Below are 26320 nucleotides of genomic sequence, written 5' to 3'. Positions count from 1 at the left end.
AGTGGAAGGGTGCTCCTGTGGGTGAGGATAATGTGTCCCTGTACTCTTATACTAATTTAAATTTACCTAGGGATGAAATGAAATACAAAATTAAATAGAAATACAGAGCTACAATGGAAACTGAACTTCAATTCATTAATAACAAATACTGAAAACTATTCCCTACATAATGGAAACAAACTAGCTCTAACGATGGTAGCTTATCTCTAAGAAGAGATATGATGGCTACATGCCTTCTAAACTAAATTAAAATGAGGCTCGAAGGCCTTTTATCATAAATAAGAAGTGTGAAACCCTAACCCTATTAGATGAAGCGCCAATGGTTTTGGGCCCCGTCGGGGTAAGTTGGACCACCAACTTCCCAAGGTCGTAACTTTGGCATATCATCCTTGTTTCATTATCATAATACCTCATTTTGAAAATATCCATCAGGAAAAAATAAATTTTGTAAAATATATTTAGGTGCTTTTTGGTCTCTAAGTTTTCCAAAAAAATATCTTTTAGTATCTCAAAACAACTCCAAAAGTTTAGGACCCGAAAAAACTGTGAAAAATGAAAAGTTGTGCTAGAATTAAGGAAACTGAAAGACATAGTGGTGGGGGTCCAAGTCAAATGGACAGGTGGACACCAATATCTAATTGGATCAGTCCTCCCCCCTTAGGAAGCAAAGGTCCCCATTACATTGAGTGCCTCCATGATATGGGGAAATTTCTTCTGAACTTGGTCCCTAGTAAGCCACTTACCTTGGTGCAGGAATTGGCCAGCCTTGACAACCCGATAAAATTGGGTATTATTTCGGTGATTTTTCTTGATCTATGTGTCCATGATTAAATTAGTTGTGGCTTGTTCCATACAGTCTGGGTTGATCTCTATTGGTGTTAGTTGTTCTTCAATGTTTGATGTGTCCACCAATGGTGGAAAGTATGGTCGAAGGTGGTCCACATTGAACATTGGGTGTAGGCCAAGGAATGGGGGAAGGTTGAGCTCAAAATTATTGTCTCCCACAACCTTGGTGATCGTGTAGGGCCTGTATTAGATTTGTCAGTTCTTCTGATGGGATTCATCAAGGCGTTATTTCTGCAAATGCAACCAAACTTTGTCACCCACCTGAAAAACTATGTTGTACTTGATGTTGATCATGATGCTACTTGTACATAGCATTGGACTTCTACAAGATGTCATGAACCTACAGATGGATGTGCTAGATGCATTCATTAACATTGTTTTCTTTATCTTCCTTGGAATGCACATGTGTGGATTTTGTCTGTGTAGTCACATGAGGCATGACAATATCAATCGAAAACAATGGTTGAAATCCTAGACCCACTTGAAAGGGACTGTGGCCAGTTGAGTTATGAAGAGTTATGTTATAATTGTGCTTCACATAGGGAAGGCTCTCATCCTAGGTTCGTGGATGCTTGGAGTTGTACATACGTAGTATGTGCACTATCATCCTATTGAAAGCCTAGGTCTGGCCATAAGTCTATGGATGGAATGTAGTCAACTTGACTAACTTGGTGTCCAACAGTGTCCAGAGGCTCGACCAGAATGTGCTTAGGAACCTACCATCCTAATCTGCTGTAATGCTCCATGGGATCTCAAAATGTACTCACACTCATTTGAAGAATAATTTAACAGTGCCCTCTGTTATGATACTATTTGTTACACTAAAAAATGTCACCTTGACTACTTACAGTTAGTATGGCTCAAATCAACAGTCATGCTACCCTCTTAGGCAAGTCTCATGCCTCTGTTATCCATCTCAAACTCAAAGAAGAGAGAAAAGTCTTGTAAAAACTATGTTTATCTCTGGGGTCGCAGGTTCTCTCTAACCTTACCTGCGGGGACGCGGACCTTGTTCACAAAATATGCGTCCATGGACGCTCTGTATGTTAAGGGACAGGTGCGTCCCTCTGTAAAAGGCAAAATGCGCGAGTTTTATCTTGAAAAAGTTACTTGTGGTTACTTCTAGAACATTCTAGAGGTCGGTTTGATGAAATGGATGCGCCTCCAGTTGGTTCATGTATCTCTATTAAGGGGAAACTTATCCCATCAATAAGGGAGCTATCCCACCCATAGAGGGGGATGATCCCATTGATAGTGGACCTGAATAACCTCTTTACAGCACTATAAATAAAGGCATTGAGCCAGAAGGAGAGGAGGTTGGAGCTATACATTTTCTTTGGGTAAATGCTGCAGGATTTAGGTCTTCCATTAGAGCCTTTGTGAGGAGAGATTGTCTTCACTTGATTCTACTTGGGAGAGGGTGAGCTTTGTCAAAGTAGAGGAAAACCCTTGATGGACCCTGGGAGGAACTTGCACAACACCAAGGCCAGGTTGTAAGAGTTTCTTTGTTTCGTTATTAATACAAACTGGTTTATTTTTCTCAATAGCTTGTGTTAATGAGTTATTTCATGTGTTCCTTGGTCTGCATGTTGAATATATGTTTTATTATATGAAATGCAAGTGCTTGGTAATTGTTTGATTGTTTGTGGTTGCAGGAATTGACTTGAAGGAGGAGCTCATCCGGATTGGCAAGGACAAACTACAACAACAACGTTTTGGAATAAGGTAAGCCTAAACACTTGTAATCTTCATGTTGTAAAAGGTGTATTTAGAGAAAGATCACTCCATTTTGTCTTGTTTGTCATTAGAATGTCTTAGACTTCTAGGAAGGTCAGCTGTGTCCGCACCCTTGACAAATTCCGTGTGACAAATTGGCGACTCCGCTGGGGAATCCATTAATGAGAAAGTCTTTTCCTTTGTGTGAACTTTGCTCTGAGAAAATCATTTTTATTTTCTGGTTTTTGACTGTGAGAATTAGTATTTGGGTGGCTTAGCTTTAGATTTAGTTAGATTTGGTTTTTCTTAACTTTTCCAGAAGGACGCACCCTCTGAGTACTGCACAGTGCGTCTTTGGACGCGCTGTTGCCGTTTGCACAGAGCGGGCCCGCGCCTGTTCTAACGGGTTGCCTGCGTCTTCCTGTAAAAATTTAGGAAAACTCCATTTTTGCTTTAATTGCTTTTAGATTTTGGTTTTTTTTTAGTTTTTTCTGCCCAGATCCTTTAATACCCTGTCAAAAATTTTCACCTGAACTTGTTTCATTAGCATTCCTGCTTTTAGCTTTCATCAATTGGGTGTTTTGAGTCTCTTTTTTGAGAAATTCTTAATTTGATTTCCTTTGGTCATTACTTGGAGGTTTCTCTCAGTCTTTTCACAATTTTGCATCTTTTTGCTTTTGTTTTTGCAAAAAAATTTCCCCCTCATTCGCCGGGGGGGGCTAAATTGTGTATGAGTGTTAATCGCCTTTGAGTGTTTTTATGTTTTGATCTTTGGAACTCTCACCCAATTTTCTCGACTTGCACTTGATTGGTTCTTAGATTACATTAGAATCATCTTGTGTTTGAGAATTCTCTTGCATAGATCACATTTGCATAATTAGAGTTCTCAGTTTCAGAATATGAATGAAAAATGTGCATAGATTACATTTGCATACTTTTCATGTGAATTGTGCATAGATTAGAATTGCATAGTTTACATTCTGAAAAATCAATCGTAGATTTAGATCAGCTTTCTTTGATTTGAATTTACACAAAAATAAAAATATAAATTGGTTTGGAATTGATTTGCATTAGTTTTTCTTGATGAAATTAGTGCATTAGAGAATTTGTTAAATTTTCTCTTAATGATCAATTTTTTGCATTGTTGGAAGTGAATGGAAACTCTCTCCTTACTCTAGTTAGGATTCATCGAATTGAAAGAATTGCATTATCATATTCGATTGCATTCAGTTGAGTCGGGTCATAACACCATTGGTTTCATCTCCATTTACCCATTTGAGTAATAACAGCCTTAATAACACAGCGCTTAATTAAAATTCATCTAGTAATTTTTACATTTCTAGGGCTCTGAAACACCAACATAGCTTAGGCTAGGGTCTTGGAGTAGGTGAGTACTTAACTCTCCAAGACTACAAAACCAAACAGATAGTTTATCTTGAGTAAAATAAATCCAATTGTTTCAATTGCACTCTGGGAAAGCTCCTCTTAAAGGAGAAGCACGAGCTCGTGTCCGAACCAGTGAGGGGATCATTCCCCCCTCGTTGGGAATGACGCCAGACAGTACGTATTACAAACGGTAAACCTCGGATTAACCATTGTCGAGGAGCCAGGGGTCACTTATCGGTAAACCTTGGATTGTTGTCAAGGAGCCGGTAAGGGGATTGAGCTTGCTACTCTGCCCTTGCGTGCTGTCGGAGTTTAGACTGTTCCCCCAGGTGTATTTGTTACTGTTGGTGACCTTAGTGACCATAATCTTTAGGGTTCTATTGAGGTGACGGTGTAGGGAAGGTCCCACTGTACCTGGAGCAGACGTCGGTTATACTCACTTGGATTTTCCGGGGGGTTCACTTCACTTCGAGACGGTTAAAGTGGAGGAACTTGTGCCGGTCTATTCATTAAGCAGGTTGCCGGGGTAACTGTTCCACCCGCCATTTCTGTACTGAATTCTGCGAGGTTGGGCTTCATCACCAACTAGTGTTTTCGGTTCGGAGAGCTTACTGTTTGTGTGTGGTTTGACTCCTAGATTTGATAGCGCGTGTTAATTTGTTTGTTTTTACTTTTAGAGACCATAGGTGTGAATTGTGAATTTTAGTTGTTAAGTGTGAATTGTGAATTGTTAATTTTAGTTTTAAATTGTTAATAAAATTCACTGAAGTTGAATATAATGGCAAATGTTCCGGAATTTATCAACCTAGGAACCCCTCCTAATGAGAATCCTAGTACTTTTCCTTACTTTGGAAATGTTGGTCCTCCTTATATGGCTACTTTGTCATTACCTGGATTTACAATAGGTTTACCGATATGGTTATTTTCAACTTCGTTGGCCCAAAGTACTCCAATTGTTCCATCTCAACCGGATGCTTCACCTCAACAGAGTTCACCATCTCAACATCACCAACCTTCTGTTGACCCTTTACCTTCTTCGCCTAATTTTTCTTCCTCCATTTCTTCCTCTTCGCCTGGTAAAAGCCTTGATGCTAGTAACCAGGAGGCTAAGAAGAAGAAGAAAGGGAAGAAGAAGAAGAAGAAGAAGAAGCAAGATAAGAAAGAAGTCAACCAACCAACCATGGCTGTAAGTGTTAGTTGTGTTGAGGAAAATTCTGACATGCATCGTAAACCCAAATACCCTTGCAGGCTTTGTAAGGGTGACCACTTCCTTGTCAATTGTCCTGGTATTCCAAAGGTCTTGGAAGTATGGTCAGAAAAATCTCATCAACTTTCTGTTGATCCATCAACCAGTGATAGTCAGGTTCCTGGGAAAAAGGGTAAAGTTAGGTTTCCTTGTAAGTTATGCAAAGGGAGTCATCAAACTCACATTTGCCCTCACATGGATGAAGCCTCAACATTGTTGGAAAATCTTACTGTTCCACAGCAAGAATTTCCAACTAGTTACCGTAAACTTTCTCCCAACCTACCGTCAACTGATGGAGTGATTGATCCAAATTCAAGTACAGTCGATCACACTCTCCCATTGGAGAGTGAAACTCATGTCACTCAGGTTGATGATCAATTAGTTGATCAAGTGGTCGATTCAATTTCACATTCGGTCGATCCCACTTTCCTTTTAGAGAGTGAACTTCATACCGCTCAGGTTCTTCTTGTTACATCAGATTCTTCTATGCCCGGGGGCATTTCACCTGTTTCTACAGAACCCCCTCCAAGTACTGAGGTCTTTTCCTTTGATTGGAATAGACTGACAGAACCTCGTCTTCCTTCCTCCATCCCTTTCCAAATCATTGTCAAGGCTGGTGGTAGGGACATACATCGTACTCAGGTAGATGAGGGTGCTTCTGTTAGTATTTTATCCTCAACTGTTTGGAAAGCTTTGGGTTCCCCTCAGCTTACGCCTATTACGCAGAATCTGAAAGCTTTTAACAGAACCATTAGTGAACCTTTAGGTATCCTTCCTAAGTTTTCTATTACCTTGGAAGGTAAAACTGTCTGTATTGATCTTATGGTAGTTCGAGGTCCCTTGGATTTCAATTTACTCCTTGGGCGAGACTATGTTTATGCAATGAAAGCTGTCGTATCGACACTCTTTCGCGTGATGTCTTTCCCTCACAATGGCACTATTGTGACTGTAGACCAGCTTTCATTCCCTAGTTCAACTACCAATAATATGACACCCCTAAATGTTCCTGATTCTAAAGTGGTATCTACCCCGCCATGGGTCAATTATGTGGCAACTGGTCCCATGTTTTCAGTTACCGATGTAAGTGAGCCTCTCACTGTTTGCTCATCTTCCTTTGATTTAGCTCCGGTAATTGACATGGAAAACTCTATGGGATTACTTGAACACGATGTTCTTATCCCTTTTGAGTCCCTTGACATGTGTTCCTTCCCAAGAAGTATTCTTCCTTCGGATGAAGACCTCTTGGAAGCCATGATCAAGGTGTGTCCATTGACATGTCTTTCCTCCAGTTGGAAACCATGATCAATGTTACGAGGAAAGTTCTTTTTACTGAGTCAACCTCGTTAAAAAATGAATCAGTGAGTACGAGGATAGTTTTTTCCTGTATCAACCTCGTTAAAAAATGAAATAGGCTAGCATGAGGACAGTTCTTTTACTGAGTCAACCTCATTAAAAAATGAATCAGCTAGATTTTAGGATATGTAGGTAGATTGTAGAGAGTAGTTATGAGCATAGTTCCTTATCTTGTGTCAAGCTCGTTTAAAAAATGAAACAAGGGTTTTGAGGATAGTTCTTTTCTTGTGTCAACCTCCTTAAAAATGAAACAACTCCCTTTTCAAGTTAAATATTGAAAGTAAACCTTCATTTCATCCAACTGGTTGAATGCAATGAAGCCTGGGGGGCATGTACCTTGCTTTGCATCATTATGCTAGGGGCATGTGAACTTTTCGAGGATAGTTCCTTGTCTTGTGTCAACCTCGTTAACAAATGAAACAAGGATAGGTTATATAGATAGTTAGAAAGTAAGGTTTGAGGACAGTTCCTGTTACTGAGTCAACCTCGTTAAAAAATGAATCAGGTTTGAGGACAGTTCCTGTTACTGAGTCAACCTCGTTAAAAAATGAATCAGGTATGAGGATAGTTCTTTTCTTGTGTCAACCTCTTTAAAAATGAAACAACTCCCTTTTCAAGTTAAATATTGAAAGTAAACCTTCATTTCATCCAGCCGGTTGAATGCAATGAAGCCCGGGGGGCATGTACCTCATTTCGCATCATTATGCTGGGAGCATGCGAACTTTTTGAGCATAGTTCCTTGTCTTGTGTCAAGCTCGTTAAAAAATGAAACAAGGGTAGGTTAAGTAGGTAGATTGTAGAGAGTAGTCATGAGCATAGTTCTTTGTCTTGTGTCAAGCTCGTTAAAAAATGAAACAAGGATTTTAGAGCATAGTTCCTTGTCTTGTGTCAAGCTCGTTAAAAAATGAATCAAGGTTTTTAGAGCATAGTTCCTTGTCTTGTGTCAAGCTCGTTAAAAAATGAATCAAGGTTTTTAGAGTAAAGTTTTTGTTAGGTAGATTGTAGAGAGTAGTTATGAGCAAAGTTCCTTGTCTTGTGTCAAGCTCGTTAAAAAATGAAACAACTCCCACAAGTCTTTCCAAGATCTTGAAAGTAAAGCTTCATTCCATCCACCTCATTGAATGCAATGAAGCTTGGGGGGCATGTACCTTGATTTGCATCATTATGCCGGGGGCATGTGAACTTGTAACAAGCATAGTTTTTCGTTTCAAGCTTGCATAAACATGAAACTGAATCCGAGCATAGTTCTTTTCCTGTGTCAAGCTCGTTAAAAAATGAAACAAATCCTCCTCTAATTGAGTCGAGAGTTTGACTAGACCTCATAGATGTTAGGTTGTACGTTTAGGTTAGTTATTTCAGTTTTTGCATAATTTTCTTACAGTTTTAGGTCGAGTCTTTCAAATGATCTCATTCTTGAACCTTCATTTCATCCACCTTAGTTGAATGAAATGAAGCTGGGGGGCATGCGCTCTAACAGTTATGCTTAGGGGGCATCAAGCACAGTTTTATCTCTGTTTCAAGCTTGTGTAAAAATGAAACTAATTTGAAGCATAGTTTTTATCTGTTTCAAGCTTTTGTAAAAATGAAACCTACCTCGAGTCAATTTCGGTTATTTTCAAGACTCGTTAAACTCATGAAAATACCGAGATTATTTTGCTATCTTTCATTCTCGTAAAAAAAAAAATGAAAAATGTCGAGTTCTTTCCGTCTTTTCCTGCTCGTAAATTAAATTGAAAGTCGGCCATATGAGTACATTTTTATCCCTTTTTCGAACTCATTAAAACTTACGAAAAAGTGAAAACCATGAGTACATTTTTATCCCTTTTTCGAACTCGTTAAAACTTACGAAAAAGTGAAACCTTGGAGTTCTCTTTTAAGCCCTTTTCAGACTCTTAAAACATGAAAAGATTGCCGAGCGTTTCTTTTACACTCGTTAAAACGGAATTAAAAGACGATCCCCTTTTAGCTCTTTTCTGACCGCAAAATCAGGAAAAGATTGCCGGGTTTTTGTCGTTTCGAACTCGATAAGGAAATAAAACGACGTGTCCTTGATCGCTTTTTACTTTTCAGGTCAGCGACACTATTATGAAAGTACTCCTTGGTCGCAAGATCAAGCGGTTCCCCCAGGTATTATTTTATACTTTTTCGGGCTTGAGGGACACAAATATACGAAAAAGTTCAACGTGGAGTCTCCTTTAGTTTTTTCAGACTCTCTAAAAATGAAAAACGCCGAGTTTCTCCTATACTGGGCTCGTTAAATTTTTACAGTAGAGGACCTGTTCAATTACAAACAGGAACGAACCACTCCTTCCTAGGGTTCGAATTTAAACTAGGTTGGACTCGTCCGAAGGATGAGCTTGTAATCAAGCATATGTTATCCTCCTCAAGCTTGTTAAAAATAAAGAGGTACTTGCCAGAAATGGTGGGGGAAAAAAGAGAAGAATGAACCTATTTGTCACCTTTTGTCTCAGAAGAAACTTTATTACCACTCTTGAACACGACACTTTTCATTCACCTGGGTTGGGAAATCTTTTACCTCACAGTTGACCAAGTCACGTTGAAAGTCTTTAACCAGGTTCCAGGGGTTAACTTTGAGTTATACGTCACCAAGCCATCTGTTGTGTCGTTATGTGTTCAAGAGGTCTGCAAGCAAAAACTTTCATCTGCAAAATACTTGTCATCCATTTGACCATCCCTGAGTCAGTCCTTACAGCAACATTTCTTCAACTTGAACAATGATTTCGTGTTGTGGGCTTGCCTGCAACGGGTCGCTTTCTATCGACATCGACACATTATCTAGAAAGATGACTTAGGAATCGACAGTACCTTGAAGTCTGCATGCATCAATGGCAGGTTTCTCGCCTTTGACGTCAGTTTACATCATTGACTTTCGATCAGAGGATTCCGTGAAGTGTTCGACATCAAAACATCTATTCACATTTCACGGGTTGTGCTTGGTACTTTGAGAACCATTGACATTACTGGTGGTTTCTCTCACGCTTGTTAACAGTTTACATCATTGACTGGTAATCAAGTGGTTTCTACCATGTTCGACATCGAATCATTTAATCACATGGTTAGAATCGTACCAATTCGGGAAGTAGAAGTGAAGACCCTGGATCTGGTTTCTACCATCCAGGCTGCGAGGAGTTTTGTATTCATTATCTATGTAGACTAATCATAAACAGATGGCTGCGTCCATACTGTGTCTACAAAAGTCTATAAAAATGATGTACTGCAAGATCATTCCTGTATCAGAATAGTTAGTCCATTAGTTAATGTTTTGAATCTGAGTATGGGAATGCCTACCTCAGTGATGATATAATCTTATCCATGTATTTTGTGTTGAAAATTGCAGGTTCCAACCAGGCCATCCACAAGGCAATCCTTGAAATGATAAAGCGCTTCACCCTTCCTAGAATTACAAAACCCTATTCTATTCCAGGCTTCGCACTTTAGGGGGCAATCTGTTACACTAAAAAATGTCACCTTGACTACTTACAGTTAGTATGGCTCAAATCAACAGTCATGCTACCCTCTTAGGCAAGTCTCATGCCTCTGTTATCCATCTCAAACTCAAAGAAGAGAGAAAAGTCTTGTAAAAACTATGTTTATCTCTGGGGTCGCAGGTTCTCTCTAGCCTTACCTGCGGGGACGCGGACCTTGTTCAAAAAATATGCGTCCATGGACGCTCTGTATGTTAAGGGACAGGTGCGTCCCTCTGTAAAAGGCAAAATGCGCGAGTTTTATCTTGAAAAAGTTACTTGTGGTTACTTCTAGAACATTCTAGAGGTCGGTTTGATGAAATGGATGCGCCTCCAGTTGGTTCATGTATCTCTATTAAGGGGGAACTTATCCCATCAATAAGGGAGCTATCCCACCCATAGAGGGGGATGATCCCATTGATAGTGGACCTGAATAACCTCTTTACAGCACTATAAATAAAGGCATTGAGCCAGAAGGAGAGGAGGTTGGAGCTATACATTTTCTTTGGGTAAATGCTGCAGGATTTAGGTCTTCCATTAGAGCCTTTGTGAGGAGAGATTGTCTTCACTTGATTCTACTTGGGAGAGGGTGAGCTTTGTCAAAGTAGAGGAAAACCCTTGATGGACCCTGGGAGGAACTTGCACAACACCAAGGCCAGGTTGTAAGAGTTTCTTTGTTTCGTTATTAATACAAACTGGTTTATTTTTTTCAATAGCTTGTGTTAATGAGTTATTTCATGTGTTCCTTGGTCTGCATGTTGAATATATGTTTTATTATATGAAATGCAAGTGCTTGGTAATTGTTTGATTGTTTGTGGTTGCAGGAATTGACTTGAAGGAGGAGCTCATCCGGATTGGCAAGGACAAACTACAACAACAGCGTTTTGGAATAAGGTAAGCCTAAACACTTGTAATCTTCATGTTGTAAAAGGTGTATTTAGAGAAAGATCACTCCATTTTGTCTTGTTTGTCATTAGAATGTCTTAGACTTCTAGGAAGGTCAGCTGTGTCCGCACCCTTGACAAATTCCGTGTGACACTATTCTTGTAGGCCGCCAATATAGCCATTTTAGAAAATCTATCAACGACCACAAATACACAGTCATTACCATGCTTAGTAGAAAGGAGGCTAGATAGATAGTCCATGGAGATGGATTTCCAGGGTTGGATGGGAGTAGGCAGAGGAGTGTATAGGCCTTTCTTCTTAATGGTTGGTTTGGCAATGACACAAGTGTAGAAAAATTAACCAATGAAAAATAAAATATTCACACAGAGAATTAATAAATCAATTAAAAACAATCACATATTAAAATATGCACACACTTTACCCTAGGAAAATCATGACTCCCAGGAAAGACCCATCCCACTGAAATTCCCTTAGCCTTGGCCAAAACCCTGGCTAACCCGGCCAAGTGAGCCTTCACCGCTCACCTCCTTGAACTCCATTACAATGAACTCTTCCCAGCCTTTTATAGGCTTAATGACATGCAATACCATGGGGAAAATCATGGGTACACTATACCACGTGCTCAAAACCACCATTTTTTAACCCGGTCAAATTCGACTATATCCCTAAGTCAAGTTTTCCTAACATTCCCCCCTTAAACTTGACTACGAGTTCCTTGACTAAAACCAGTCGACCTTGCCAAGTGATTCAATCCAACCTAGCTCAAATTTTCCCTTAACCCCCTCAAATTTTATACGGGGTATGTGTTAATATGACATACCCCTATCACCTAGGTCTAACCCAGACTTTACCAGTGATTACTCAGGGGTACGCATGCCTTAGCAAGTCTTACCACTATATGCCCATTTACATGCTAAAAATTTGACTCCATCATAGTAACTAATTTTTTTTTTTTTTTTTTGAATTTGTTCCTTGTTGTTATCTTAACACATCCTCTCTTAGTTTTTCACTCTTTGAGCCTAATGCTTTCCATTAATAACCTAGCCACTATTTTTTATGTTATCACTCTAATGCTCACCACAAGCAGAGTCCACCAAATACGCTATCGTATTATGCCATTCACAACACTAATTTCTTCTAGTCTTCTCATTTCCTCTTTAATCAATTTTTTTGGTCACTACACAATGCATAAAAATATCATTTAACCCTCCAAACCCACACCCAACATGACTAAAACAACTTCCACGAATTCACTATTTCACTAGGTACTGCAACAGCTTTCTCACTGTCTCCTCATGGCACTCCACCTTCTCATGGTGGTCCACAACTCTACACCCCAACGAGAAACCTACCTCTACACATGTGACTCCACTAGCCTTCCATTTCCTAAGTAGTCCTACTCTGCATGATTGATCTCATCTTGAGATAGAAATTATGGATCTACATCTCATCAATTGGGCCTTCTATAACAATGAGATTTGCTTTGACCAAACTAATCTTAGCCACTTACATGCCTTTAGTTCTGAGGCTCTAAGGTATATGCTTTGACACCTTCATTTTCCCGCCACACATATGCTATAACTATAGCTTCATTCTTGCCTCGAGCTGCCCTATGGTGTACTTATCACATCCATGATGAATAGAACTTCATACCCTTTCCTTTTTATCTCTCCAAGAATAGAAAGTTCTCCTCGCTGGTGCCTTGCTCTCAATGCTACCAAGCACTAGTGCCATGATTTTAATGTTCCCAAACATGGCCATCTCCATATAAACATGGCTATCAAATTTGACAACCAACCACTTCACAAATCTTGAAGACTTTTGAAACGCCATCTAAAATGTAACTGTCTTGCTTTCCATCCCTCGCTTCCTTGTAAATCTCTCTAGTTTTTCTCTTCCTGCATATTCCAATCTGTTATGGCGACCATGAGGATCACAATGGCTTGAGAATATCCTTCCTCAAGTCCGCAATGTGGCTAGGATTTCCATGCTATGCGTAGGCTCCAAGTGAGCCAAGAACAATGCTCACTAATTTTCCCAATGTGGCCATGGGGAGAATCTTCAACTGCCTGTTTGGCTTAGCCTTCATTTTTGGGATTTGGTTGCAACCACCAACAGGATCTAGTAAAGCCCTCTTGATTCTAGATATTTATAAGTGTAGATCTTCACATCTAATTCATCAGGCCATTAACCAAATAAAGCCTTGGCAACGGAGGTGTCCCTCTGAAGCTAATATCTGTATCTGATACCACAAATTAACCAAAGGAAAATAAAATATTTACATAGAGAATTAATAAATCAATTAACAACAATCACATTTAAAATATGCATATAATTTACCCTGGGAAAACCCAAACTCCTAGGAAAAACTCATCCCAATGAAATTTCCTTAGCCTTGGCCAAAACCCTGGCCAACCTGGCCAAGTGAGCCTTCACAACTCACCTCCCTGGCCTCCATTACAATGAAGTCTTCCTAGCCTTTTATAGGATTCAGTACATGCAATACCATGGGCATAAAATCATGGGTATACTTTACCACGTGCTCAAAACCACCATTGTTTAACCTGGTCAATTTTGAATATATCCCTAAGTCAAGTTTACCTAACAACAAGAAGTGCAGGATATGATGTAATTCCCAAAATTTTGTCGTAGTTTTGGCTAATAAAAATAATTTTGTAGTATGACCATAGTTTTCTCCACACCAAAATGTCATGTGACCCAATTGTAGTGCGCCTCCCAAATCAGCTTAGCATGCTCACTTGAAGGAACAAAAAGGTGTCTCAGGTAGCTTAACAATGAATCCTAAAGATGGAAGTCTGGAACTTGCTTGTCACCCACTAGAATTTAGTATGTGGTGGTGAACTATGGATCATTTTTATATAGTAGCAGCCATCCAGAGGTTTCGCGGCCATAATATTTGAGAATAGTAGCCAGTGTTGCAATTAGGGGCCAACTGAGGCAATCAACAATGTGATTGGTGTTGTCCTTCTTATATTTAATGTTCAAAGTAATAAATTACTTCCCAAAGTAATAATAATAGTGCAAGGCATAGAATCATACATAGCATGACACTTCAAAAGGAATGGTTTTCCTAATAACACATCACAAACTTCAAGAGGAGCGATATCACACAGTACATAATCTATGAAGGGCTTGATGTGGTAGGGAAGACGACATTTTTAGTTAACGCAAAGATCTCCTCCTTGATAGAGCTACCCAATAATGTATGGTTGTGCGTGTGGTATGGTCAGTAGGCCCAACTTCTTAATGAACTATGCTTAGATGAGGTTCTTTTGACTCCCATTGTTGATAATGAATTGCAGTGAAGAACCCTCCTTCACCCACATATGTGAGTGGAAGAAGCACCCCACTTCCTTTGGATCTTCGGGCTCAATCATTTGGACCTTTATGGTGGCAATGGTGGCATTGGGATCCACATCAACAATCTACTTCCCTTTGTCACTTCCATTTTCGGGTTTTGACTCCCAGTCGAAGCATGCATCTACCTCTAAAGCCTTCAACTCGGCAACCAGTGACTGTTGGATGAAGATGCATCACGTATTGGCATCTGCCGAAGGATATGGGAAAAATTTTCCATCATCTCTTTCCTTTTCCACTCGAGGGATTCTTCAAGCAATAGTTTGATAGGATTTCATACTCCTTCGTCATTCTTTTCTTTCTTCATGGGAGGTCGTCAGTGTCGGTGGGCACAGTCTTGCAAGGGATCAACCAATTCAAGTCCTAACTCCTTATACCCAACCTCGTTGGGGACATGCACAAAAAAAGCACAGAAAGAGAAGTTCGCTCTAATACCACTTATCCAAATTTATGTAGGAATAAAATGAAATACAAAAACAAATAGAAACACCGAGATATAGTGGAAACTTAACTTCAATTGATTAATAACAAAAATTGAAAATTGTTTACATGGAGAATGGAAACAAACTAGCTCGAGAAATAGTAGGTTATCACTGAGAAGAGATGTGACACCTACATGCCCTGTGAACTATACTACAATGAGGCTTGGAGGAATTTTTACCATAAAGAAGAATTGTGAAACACTAGCCCTAGGATATGAAGCGCCAATGGTTTTGGGCTTCATCAGGGTAAGTTTGACCACCGACTTCCCGAGGTCATAAATTTAGCATACGATCTCTTTTTCGCTATCATAGTTCCTCATTTCGAAGATCTCCACGAGGCAAAAAAAATCTATAAAAAATAATCTAGTTATTTTTCAACCTCTTACTTTCTCCAGAAAACATCTTTTAGTACCTCAAAATAGCTCCAAAAGTTTAGGAACCAAAAAGATACCAAAAATAGAAAGTTGTGTTATAATTAAGGAAACTGAAAGAACAATGGTGGGAGTCCAAGTGGAATAGGTGGGTGGCCACCAATATCCACCTAGATTAGTCCTCCCCCCCTTAGGAAGAAATGGTACCCATTGTGTTAAGTGCCTCCATGAGATGGGGAAACTTCTGTTGAACTTGGTCCCTCGTAAGCCACTTTCCTTTGTGTAGGAGTTGGCCAGCCTTGAAAATTCGATACAATTGGATCTTCTGTCGGCGAGTGTTCTTGATACGATCAGTTGTGGCCTATTCCATGCAGTCTGGGTCGATATTTGTTGGTGTTAGTTGTTCAACAATGTCTGATGTGTCCATCAATGGTGGAAAGTATGGTCAAAGGTGGTCCACATTGAACACTAGGTATAGGCCAAGGAATGGGGGAATGTTGAGCTCGAAATCATTTCCTCCCATAACCTCCATGATGGTGTAAGGCCTGTATCGGAGTAGTCAAATATTTCGATGAGCTCTGGGAAGGTGTTCTTTCTACAAATGTAACCAAACTTTGTCAACCACCTAAAACTCACGTGGCTCCAAATGTTGATCACGTCATTGCTTGTAGCTGGCATTGGACTTCTCCATTATGTCATGAACCTACTAGAAGATGTGTTGGATGTGATCAATAAACTTGGTTATTTTATCAACCTCAAACTACACATGTATGGATTTTTCCTGTGTAGTCGCATGAGGGATGGAAACATCAATCGAAAACCATGGTTGAAATCCCATACCCACTTGAAAGGGACTATGGCTAGTTGATCTATGGAGAGCTATGTTATAACTATGTTGCACATAGGGAAGGCTCTCATCCTAGATCCATGGATTCTTGGAGTTGTACATGTGTAGTATGTGCACTATCATCCTATTGACGACCTCTATTTGGACATAAGTCTGTGGATGGAATGCAATTGACATAGTGAGCTTTGTGTCCAATAGTGTCCATAGGCTCAACTAGAATGTGCTCAAGAACTTGATATCCCGATCTGAGATAATTCTCTGTGGGATCCCAAAATGTACCCACACTCATTTGAAGAATATTTTTATAGTGTCCTTTGTTTTGATACACTTCTTGTAGGCCGTCAATATAGCCATTTTAGAAAAAATATCCATGACCAAAAATACACAACATTACAATGCTTGGAGGTGAGCCCTTGTTTTTCACCAAGAGTGTTGTAACTCACAAGGGCTTCTCAACTCTATTTATCAACCAAGGGTTCATACAAACTTCAAGGTGATAGTGTTATTTGATAAATAGTGCTCCAAGACCATTCTTCTACTAAATTAGGGGGAAATTAACTACTGAAATTGCAATTCTGAAGCTAGCTCTAATGTCAAAGGTAAATTCTTTTCAAACCCTAAATTGTAGATGCTACCAACTTGTAAATGCTACTGAATCAATTCATGAAAGGACACAAGAGTACGACTACCTATAGAAAGAAAACTACATTATTTTGCAATCAACCATCTAGCTATCAAATTCACTTGTAAACAGGCAACTATCCTACCAAACCATAACTCAATATTTTCTACATCATCTATCTAATTCACACTTGCATATAAATCAATGTTCTACTTATGTTAAATCCATGATAAAGAAGCTAACACTATTCTATCTTCTAGTGAAGGAAAAAGGATGGTTGGAATGGCCTAGGTCTTGCCCTTGATCATGGAGTCCAAGCTAGGGGTCAACCTACTCCTAAAATAATTCAAACTTGCATCAACGGTCAAAAAGTGGGCTAAAAAAAGCTTCTATAGGCATGTATAGCAAGTTGCTATAGGAACCTTGTATTGCTACAGGAATGCTTGTACTGCTACACTAAGGCTGCCGAGAGGGTTTGGAAGGTAGGAATGATGAGATCAAGGGATGGAAAAGTGGATGGAGGTTGTGGTATATGGATGAAAGGTTTACAACACCCCTAGCCAATATCAACACCTCAGGAAGGCATGTTTTGGACTAAGAGGGTTGCTCACGATGACCTAAGAGAAGGAGCTCAAGAAAAACATTTGGGATTCATCAAAGAGGGTAAAGAATTCCTAGATGGAGATGGTGAAAGGCCCTTTGCCTATAGATCCAACAGTCCCGCAACATCACATGCACATTCTCTCTTATCATTTACAAAATAACATGCCTGGTGGTGGAGAAGATGAGATGAATTTAAACACTATCTAATTTATGCCAAAAAATCTGATCTAGGAAATGAATCAACTTCTAAGCTAGAGAAAACATATGAAAAATCATATAACTAATATAGAACTTCTTCCAAGAAATCATAAACATCGCATTTTTGGGCTTTGATTGTAGATTCTTATATTCATGCTCTCATGAGAGAGATGAAATAGAGGTAGTAGTCATAGGCTTTTTGGGGAATTATATTCTAATAAAATGTAGAAAACTAACAAACATTCTAAGCTAAAAGGAAATACCAATACATAAGAGGGGCCTAAGCCACTGGGGTTGGGCCAAACCCAAGAGCCTCAGCCCTCTGAAACTATCTTAGTGATGGATCAATAAGAAACTCCTCATTATCATTGCATCAATGTCAAATACATCACATAATAAGTCAAAAATAACCATATCAAGTGCTTGAGCTCAATAGCCTCTTATTTGAAAGAAAACTTCGAGTCCTAATGAGCTCTTTGACATGTTTATTTATGTAAGATGGTAGATACAAACATCTCCCTAGAAAATAGGGATGTTTGTCTCCCAAAACTTAAGAAAGGTGGGCCTAGATCTCCTTGAACTGCACTTGCTTGGCTGCTAATGACCTCAAGATGATGAGAGAGAAAGTGTCGATTTTGGTTGATTGAGGGATTAATGAGGTGGAAAACCTCGTAGAATCTATCCTTGCTATCTACTTCAGGCTCCTACATTGAAATCATCTCAAAATTGCTCCATTTCTTGCATTTAAACCATACTAGGCCACATGACATAGAAAAACATATTTTACCCCTCTCACTAAGCATAATATAACAAAAATTGTAAATAAATGTGAGAAAGAGATAGTTCTAAAGTTGGAGAATAGCATTATGACCCTGATGAAATACCTATAGATGAGCCTCATCATCACCCCCCTACTAAAATTGTTGCTCATCATCTGGGCAACTTAGTCATCTATGTCCATGTCCTTCATGGCCCTGGTGGCTTCTCTGACATCCCAAGGCTCCTCAGATGGTGTGCCTTCTTGAGGATAGAAGCCTGCATTCTTTTCTATTTATGTCTATCAGGTAGGGTCCCCCTAGATCAAAGTTTTCTCAAAATTTTGTAAAGAGCCCGGATTTTGAGGAGCGGAGCGCACTTTGCGCAGTGTTTTAGGAGTCATAGGGGCTTTAGGGAGGGTCAAATTCCCTTATTTTGTAAAAGGATGAGATAAATTTGTATGTTTTGTGATCCACCCATGGTTTGCAGAACATGGTATTGTAAGAGAAAAGGATATATAAAGGTTTGTCTTAGTAAGTCAAAGGCAATCAATTGATGGATATGTTTTGAGTTTGTAATTGTCATATATTTTTGGGTTAGAGCGAAGTGGAAGGCTCCTGCAGCTGTGTGTGCAGAGACCCTAGTAAGTCTGCAATTGTTTCACAGGGTAAGAAGGATTATAATTGTGAAAATTTGAAGGTAATAAAGAAGATTTTGAAGGAAAACATGTTTACTTACATTTTGTACTTTACTTTATGCAATTACTATTTACTTTTGTGTTGCGCAGTAAAATATAAGATTACAATTAATATATGAATGTTGTTACAATTAATTACAGTTAAGGTCCATTGGTTTATGCACAATAGATTTTGGGTTTGCGAGATAGTCTTTCTGTATGAATAGATCAGATGCGGTATAATATTAAGGTCATGTAGCATGATAATAGATCTATAGGCGAGTCAGACTAAGTCAAGATCCACACACCATATCCTTTTGTATGCAGAAACTTGGTTCCGGCATCCCCCAATATTGCCTTGGGTGAGACTGTGGTCTGCACGAGTAGATCGTTGCCAAAATGGTCGGTGATAAGGGTTTTGTTGTTTAGCGCAACAAAATCTGAACTTGGGTCTAAGCCCCTCAAGCTAACAAATTGTTCCAATGTCAGGATTGGGATTTATCTAAGGGATATGTGATGTGGCATCCAACCAGAGAAGAGATTCAAGATTGGGTCGATCTGAAGGTGCGTCAATTTGCAGCACAAGAGAATATTAAATCTGTGCTTGTGAACAGAAAGGTGGTTGTAGAAGTATAACTTTACAGATTAGCACAAGATATTTTTCACGTCGTTTGCTAACAAGCTACACAAGTGGCTTTTGAAACTAGCTTAAAGTCAACCTTGTTGGAAGCATGACTCAAGGAGACTGAAAATAAGATCACAAGAGATGTTGATTATTGGATCGATAGTTTTCTCAAAGGCTTTATTACTGAGTTTGCGATTGATATGTCGATATCCTATAGTGAAGCTGAGTGCCAATTTTTCAAGGGTCCGCGAGGTAAGTATTTGAATTCCTTAAATGTCTGGATTAAGATGATGTTATGTGAGAAGGGCGTATGCAAGCAGATTGATGTTTAAAGGAAGCAACACTAGATCTATGTGGAGTAGAAAGATATTCAAAATAGACTACGATAATTTCATTGAAGCTATTTACAGTCTGTTATTGAGTGAATCAAAAAGAGAAGAAGAAAGGAGCAACCCTAGCACACATAGAGGTGTGTCACATTCAGTTAATTAAGGCACTTATGGGATTCCCCATCTGACCACTCCACCTCCACCTCCACCTCCACCCCCACTTCCCCCATTCAATATCGCCAACACAGTAAAGGTTCTTGTTTTTAAGGGTCAAGGATCAGAGGATCCCGAGCAATTTTGGTTTGTTGATGAAGTTGTATGGAAAGAACAACAAATCAATGACGAGTATATGAAGAAATATCAGCTTGTCACAGTGCTATAGGACAGAGTGTTTTCATGGTATATTAAGTACAGTACAACAACCCAACCACTTCGCTAGCTGACACAAAGAAAGAACTAAATGCAGAGTTCAAGAAACCAAATTCTCAATCACAGTGCATTACGAAGATGAAATAGATTAAGTAAGTTGTCAACGAGACTGCCTGGGAATTATATCAGAGATTAAAATGTTTGTTGGTAAAAGGAAACTTTTAGATCTTTGATGAGAAACACAAAGATTGGTATATAGTTGCATTATTGCCACATCTCATATTACCGCTATCACAATAAAAGATCACATCGCAAGCTGGGGCATTAGAAATTGCGATGAAGCTAGAAGCATCACTGGTACAGGATACTCATGTAGGATTTCAGTAGATACAGACCAAGTTAGCAATCTTACATATGGAGATACACGATTTGGAGGAGGGAAAAGAAGTTCAGCCTGATATGCGCTTAGAAGTTAGGTGGATAAAGTGTAAATCAGAAGGTCACTATAAGGACCAGTGTCCTATCTATCATTATTATTTGGCTGTTGGAGGTCCTAATCCTCTAAAACCAGAACCTAGTGCTGGACCAAGTGCCGAATTGAGTGTTTGGTGTAGTACTTTTTGAATTGCAAGCCAACACCCAACTGACCATTGTTATTTGTTACAAAAGTATGTATAGTTGCCAAATAAGTTATTTTGTAACTTCTCCTGGTCTGTAGGACATGACAAAAGAAATTTTCGTAGTTATGCTTTGATGATAGAGCAAACTGAAGCGTACATAATGTAAGTTGAAGGCTGTGTTTAGGAAGATCATGGTTCACCTACAACCTGTGGAGGATTTCAGGGCCAAGGACGCAATCAAGGGAGCATTGGATGAGGTGAAGGTCAGATTATATGTTATAACTATGGCGAATCTAGCCATTTTGCGCGGGATTGTCTGAACCCCACTACTCCTTCCTATAATTATTGTAGACAGTTCGACCATGTAATAGAGAATTGTCCTATTTTGATGGCTAAAATGTGTTGGAAATAATACTGAGAGGGGGGGGTGAATAGTATTATCAAATCAAACACTTTTTCATTTTCATACTCAGATTCATATACGCTACTTCAGTTAAGGATACCTACGTATATACACAACTGTGTTTAATGCAACTAGCGTATATTTAGTAAACTTATGATTTAGTTAATTGATCTTCAATGAGTGCATCAGGACATTATGAACAGTAAACAAGTGCAGTAAAACAAAACAGACCATCACACATAAGAAGCACACATGAACACCATGATATAAGGTGGAAACCCAATGTGGGTTGAATCACTTGCTGCAATTCGCCTCTATCTTATTTTAATAAGAAACTTCTTTTTAAAATGGTTCTGTACTAGTGCAGTCTTATACCAGTACGCAGGCTTCTACCTGCAGAAGGCTACAACCTTCTCTTTTCTTCCAGGGATCACGTTTCATAAATTTTCATATTGGATCCATAGATACAACTACCATACAATCATTAACTCTCAATCACCCAACAACTGAATCACTGAAACCCTATCATCAAAACACAGTCACCAGAACACAGAACAGAGCCCAGAACTCTGTAACAATCACTAGAACCAACAACAACCTGAAATATCAAATATCATAATGTATACACTACTTGACTGTGTCAAATCAGCGTGTATACGCACTTTCACCGGAGAGAACCCACGTATAGATCTGAAGATAATTACTTATACCTTCGCTGCAATTTCCAGCTTCAGATATACCTAGACCATGAGATGCGTCAGTATTCAGATCTATTCATGAACATACCATATAATGATAATACATTTTAGTGTTCAAGATCCCGGTCCATCAACCTTTATCAGCCGCATAGGAGCCTCCTTGATTCAGATCGAGTCAAGCATCACAAACCATAACCAACATACTAGTTCTCACCCTTGATTAGATATTCATCACTTGCACTATTTCCCCTCTTAGCCTAATGATCTTCTCCTTGTTTAGGCCTCTCTCAATACCATGGTCCAAAAGCATGTAGGACCAAAACCTTGGACCCAATACCTGGGGTCAACACTTCGGACCAAATACCATGGACCAATACCAAAATAACATGGACCAAATACCATGGACCAAACCTTAGTTTTCCAATATGTGCGCGCCTTTCCTTCTGTGAACCTCCGTGTGTACATATATGCGCCTTTTGTTCTTCTAACCCACGTGTATATGCACTTTAATCAAGGTTAACTTGCGTATACCTTTCTCTTGACCTGTTGCACTATGATCTGTCATCTCATTGAGTTGCCACCAAGGACAACACCTATATCATACCTCTGAGTGAGTTGCCATCAAGGACAAAACTTGTATCATAATGCCAACAAAATGTAGGAAAAGAAGAATTAGCAGCCCATGTAGAACTTGCAAATGATGAGGGCTAAACTGTGTGAAGTTGATCCAATTGTTAACATAGTGACACGAAGTGGCACAACTACTGGAGGAGATAAAATAGAGGGAAAAAATCATATGGCAGATACATGGGTTAGGAAGGCTAGATAAAAGAATATCCAGTTCAATATATAGAGGGAGAAAGAAACCTTCATGGAAGTGAAGAAGAGTTTCATGGACCCAAGAGCTTCGACATCAAAGACCTAGATGAAACTAGTACCACAGAAGAATAATCTTGAAGTGGTTACTACAACAGAGAACCATGACTCGGCCATTCTGAAGTCCTTTCTGCAGACATGTATGAAGTTGCTAAGGGATCAAAAAGCAGTGGAAGGATTGCAAGAACTAATCGAAAACTGCATTGGTAAAGAGAAGCCACAACCTGAACAACGTGCAGTAAACAAAGTATACGGAAATAAGAAAAGAATCAGCCAAGAGATGCGATTAAAAATGCAGATCGGCGAATTTGAAATGGATCAAGTAATTCTTGACTTGGGATCAGTTGTGAATGTATTACCGAATCAGACCTGGGAGTGAATGTCGCAACCAAATCTACAATGGTAACCAATTCAGCTGTGCATGGCGAATCAGTAGAAAATCATTCCAATGGGTCGATTGCATGGCATTGTTGTGGACATTGAAGGAGTAAGCATGGTGGCAGACTTTGAAGTTATTGATATTATGGAATACAACAATTCATATTCAAATTTACTTGGAATCGAATGGGATTTTGATATGGATGCTATAATCAATCTGAAGAGAAGAATTATGGTATTTGAGAAGAATGGTACAAGGGTCATTCCTTTGGACCTCTCTAAAGGAGCGTGGTATACAGAACCTGTCTGCGACGAATATGGCAATGAAGATATTGAGAATATCTATAAGTTAACTGTGCAAGATGAGGATTGGATCAACCCCACCGTAGATGGGAGGATAAGGTGGGAAAAGGATAGTTCATGTATCTTGGACTATGATGAAGAATTGTACAACTAGCAGAACTAGTTTCACGAAGTTTCTACTCTACATTATAACATACTTACAAAATCTCTTCACTACATCTCAACAGAGGTACGTAATTTACCTTACTATGATGGGAAAGGTGATGTCAGCTTATTTCTTGATATATTTGAAAGAGATGTAATAGAAGAACATAGATTCCAGGCCTTGGGTATAGCTTTGAGGTCTACACTTGCGCAATGGTGGGGCACGCATAAAGACAATATAGGAGATTGGAAGGAGTATCTTTGATTGATGAGGCTCATGTTTGGTCATGCAAACACAAGGCTCACAAAGAAGTATAATGGTAAGGATGATCCCCAAGAACATTTGTCTTGTTGGACTATGGCATGGGGCGAATAACCTCAACCAGAATGGGTACACATACTTGTCCACACTTTGGATGTGATACCGATGAATTGGTATCTCGAAACGGAGCTGCGCCATGGCACCGCTGACTGGTATGATCTGAAGGAAATATTCATATTGACCTTTAGCTTTAAAGATGGCTTTGAGAATATTGATGATGCCCTTCAGGAAATCAGAGCAAGAATTTTATGGACACGAAATGAGCCAAAGACTTGGGTACAACCTGATTGGAACGCACAATTGTAGCATGCAATAGAATGCTATAATATGACCATGGAAGAGGGCAAGGAAGATCCGCACAATATTAACATCCCTAAATTAGAAGGACAATGCGAGGTTGGGGGACTAGAAGTTGAGATACCTAACATAACACAACCTATTAAGATGAAGCAATTCAATATAAGCTCAGAGGTGAAGCCCAAATTCGTGTGCATTTGAGATTACTGGGATGAGGATAAAGTAGGTAAGGTCACTAAATTAATGCATGAGTATGAGGAGTTGTTTCTGACGAATTTCACTAAGTTAAAAGGCATTGTAGATGATCTGGGTGTAATGAGGATCACTTTGAAGCCAGATGTGAAGCCTGTAAAATAGTAGCCATGTAGGCTAAACCCAAAATACAAAGAGAAGTTGAAGGAGGAGCTTGAGAAGATGGTTGCAACTAGAATAATTGAACCTGTGAAGAATTCGAATGGGTGAGCCCGATGGTAGTGCAAGAGAAAAAGACTAAGGGAGACATAAGGATTTTTGTTGATTTAAGAAAGTTGAATGATGTATGCGTACATGACCCATTCCCAACATCATTCACTCATGAAGTTTTGGATAATATGGGAGGACAGGAGGCCTACTCCTTTACAGATGGTTTTTCAGGGTACCATCAGATTAAGATCGCACCAAAAGATAGGAGTAGGACTACTTTTGCTACTGAATGGGGATCATTTCAGTATATGGTCACGTAGTTTGGGTTGAATAATTCACCTACAATATTCTCCAGCGTTTTCATTGCAGCATTTGAAGAATACATCCACAAATTTCTGGAGGTTTACTTCATGACTGGACAGTCTTTGGACTATTAAAGAAGCATGTTTTGAGCCTGTGCTTGATGTTGGATACCTGCAGGAAATATCAAATCTCGTTAAACCTGAAAATATGGAATATTACTGGGACATGTTGTTTGCAAGCAATGACTAATGGTGGACCCTACAAAAATTATTTTTATTATCAATCTAGATTCATCGAAGAACGTCAAGTAGCTATGCGTGAATCTAGGGAATACTGGTTATTATCATAAGTTTATAAAGACCTACGCACAGATCACTGTGTCGATGGAAAAACTACTAAAGAAAGATGTCACCTTTTGTTGGGATGATGAATGTCAAAAGATCCTCAACATCATAAAGGAAAAAATGGTCATTGCGCTGATCCTGGTGTTTCCGTATTGAAAGAAGGAATTCCACATTCATGTAGATGCGTCATGCATAGCTTTGGGTGTTATCTTAGCACAGCCAGGAGAAGGATATCTTGATCACACCATCGCATTTGCGAGTGAAAATTTATCTAAGGTAGAAAGGAATTATTCCACAACGGAATGAGAGGGCTTGGCTATGGTGTATGCACTACAAAAAAATCATGCATTACTTATTAGGCACACACTTCAAGATGTTTATGGACCATTCTGCACTGAAGTACTTGGCGAACAAGCCTGTGTTGGGGGTGAGGATCTACAAGTGTGGCTATTTTTGTAACAAGAGTATGATTTTGAAGTAATAGTCAAGTCAGGACAATTAAACACTCGTCAGATCGTCTGTCCATAATTGAGACCAGCAAAGAACCAATGAACATTGAAGAAGGACTGCTTGATGCACAACTCTTTGTAGTAAGGGTTTTTGATGATCATTTCACTGATATCCTTTTCTTTTTTTCTACCGGAGTAGCCCCTGCGGAGTATAAGACTCAACAGAAGAAAGAACTTGTAGTCAGAGCTATATATTTTTCTTTGATTTCTAGACATTTGTATAAAATGGGCCCAGACGAGATATTGTGTAGATATGTACCTGAGCACAAAAGACACACACATGGTGGTGTCACGGGAGGACACTATGCAGGGAAATTCCTCTCGCAGAATATTTTAAGAGTAGGACTATGGTGGCCCACAGTGCACAAGGATTCCAAAGAATATTGTAATTCTTGTTATGTCTCCTAGAGGATCAGAAGACCGTCGAGAAGGCACGAATTTCCGCTGAATCCACAAGTCACCTTGCAGGCTTTTGATAAGTGGGAGATCGACTTTGTTGGGTTGATCAATCCGTTGGGAGAGAAGAC

The sequence above is a fragment of the Pinus tabuliformis genome, chromosome 2_1, assembly GCF_031772625.1.
Source record: "Pinus tabuliformis cultivar Carrire ecotype Pingquan chromosome 2_1, CPIR1, whole genome shotgun sequence".
NCBI classification, from domain to species: domain Eukaryota; kingdom Viridiplantae; phylum Streptophyta; class Pinopsida; order Pinales; family Pinaceae; genus Pinus; species Pinus tabuliformis.
The sequence above is the reverse complement of the archived record's forward strand: the minus strand, read 5'-3'. Positions refer to the sequence as shown.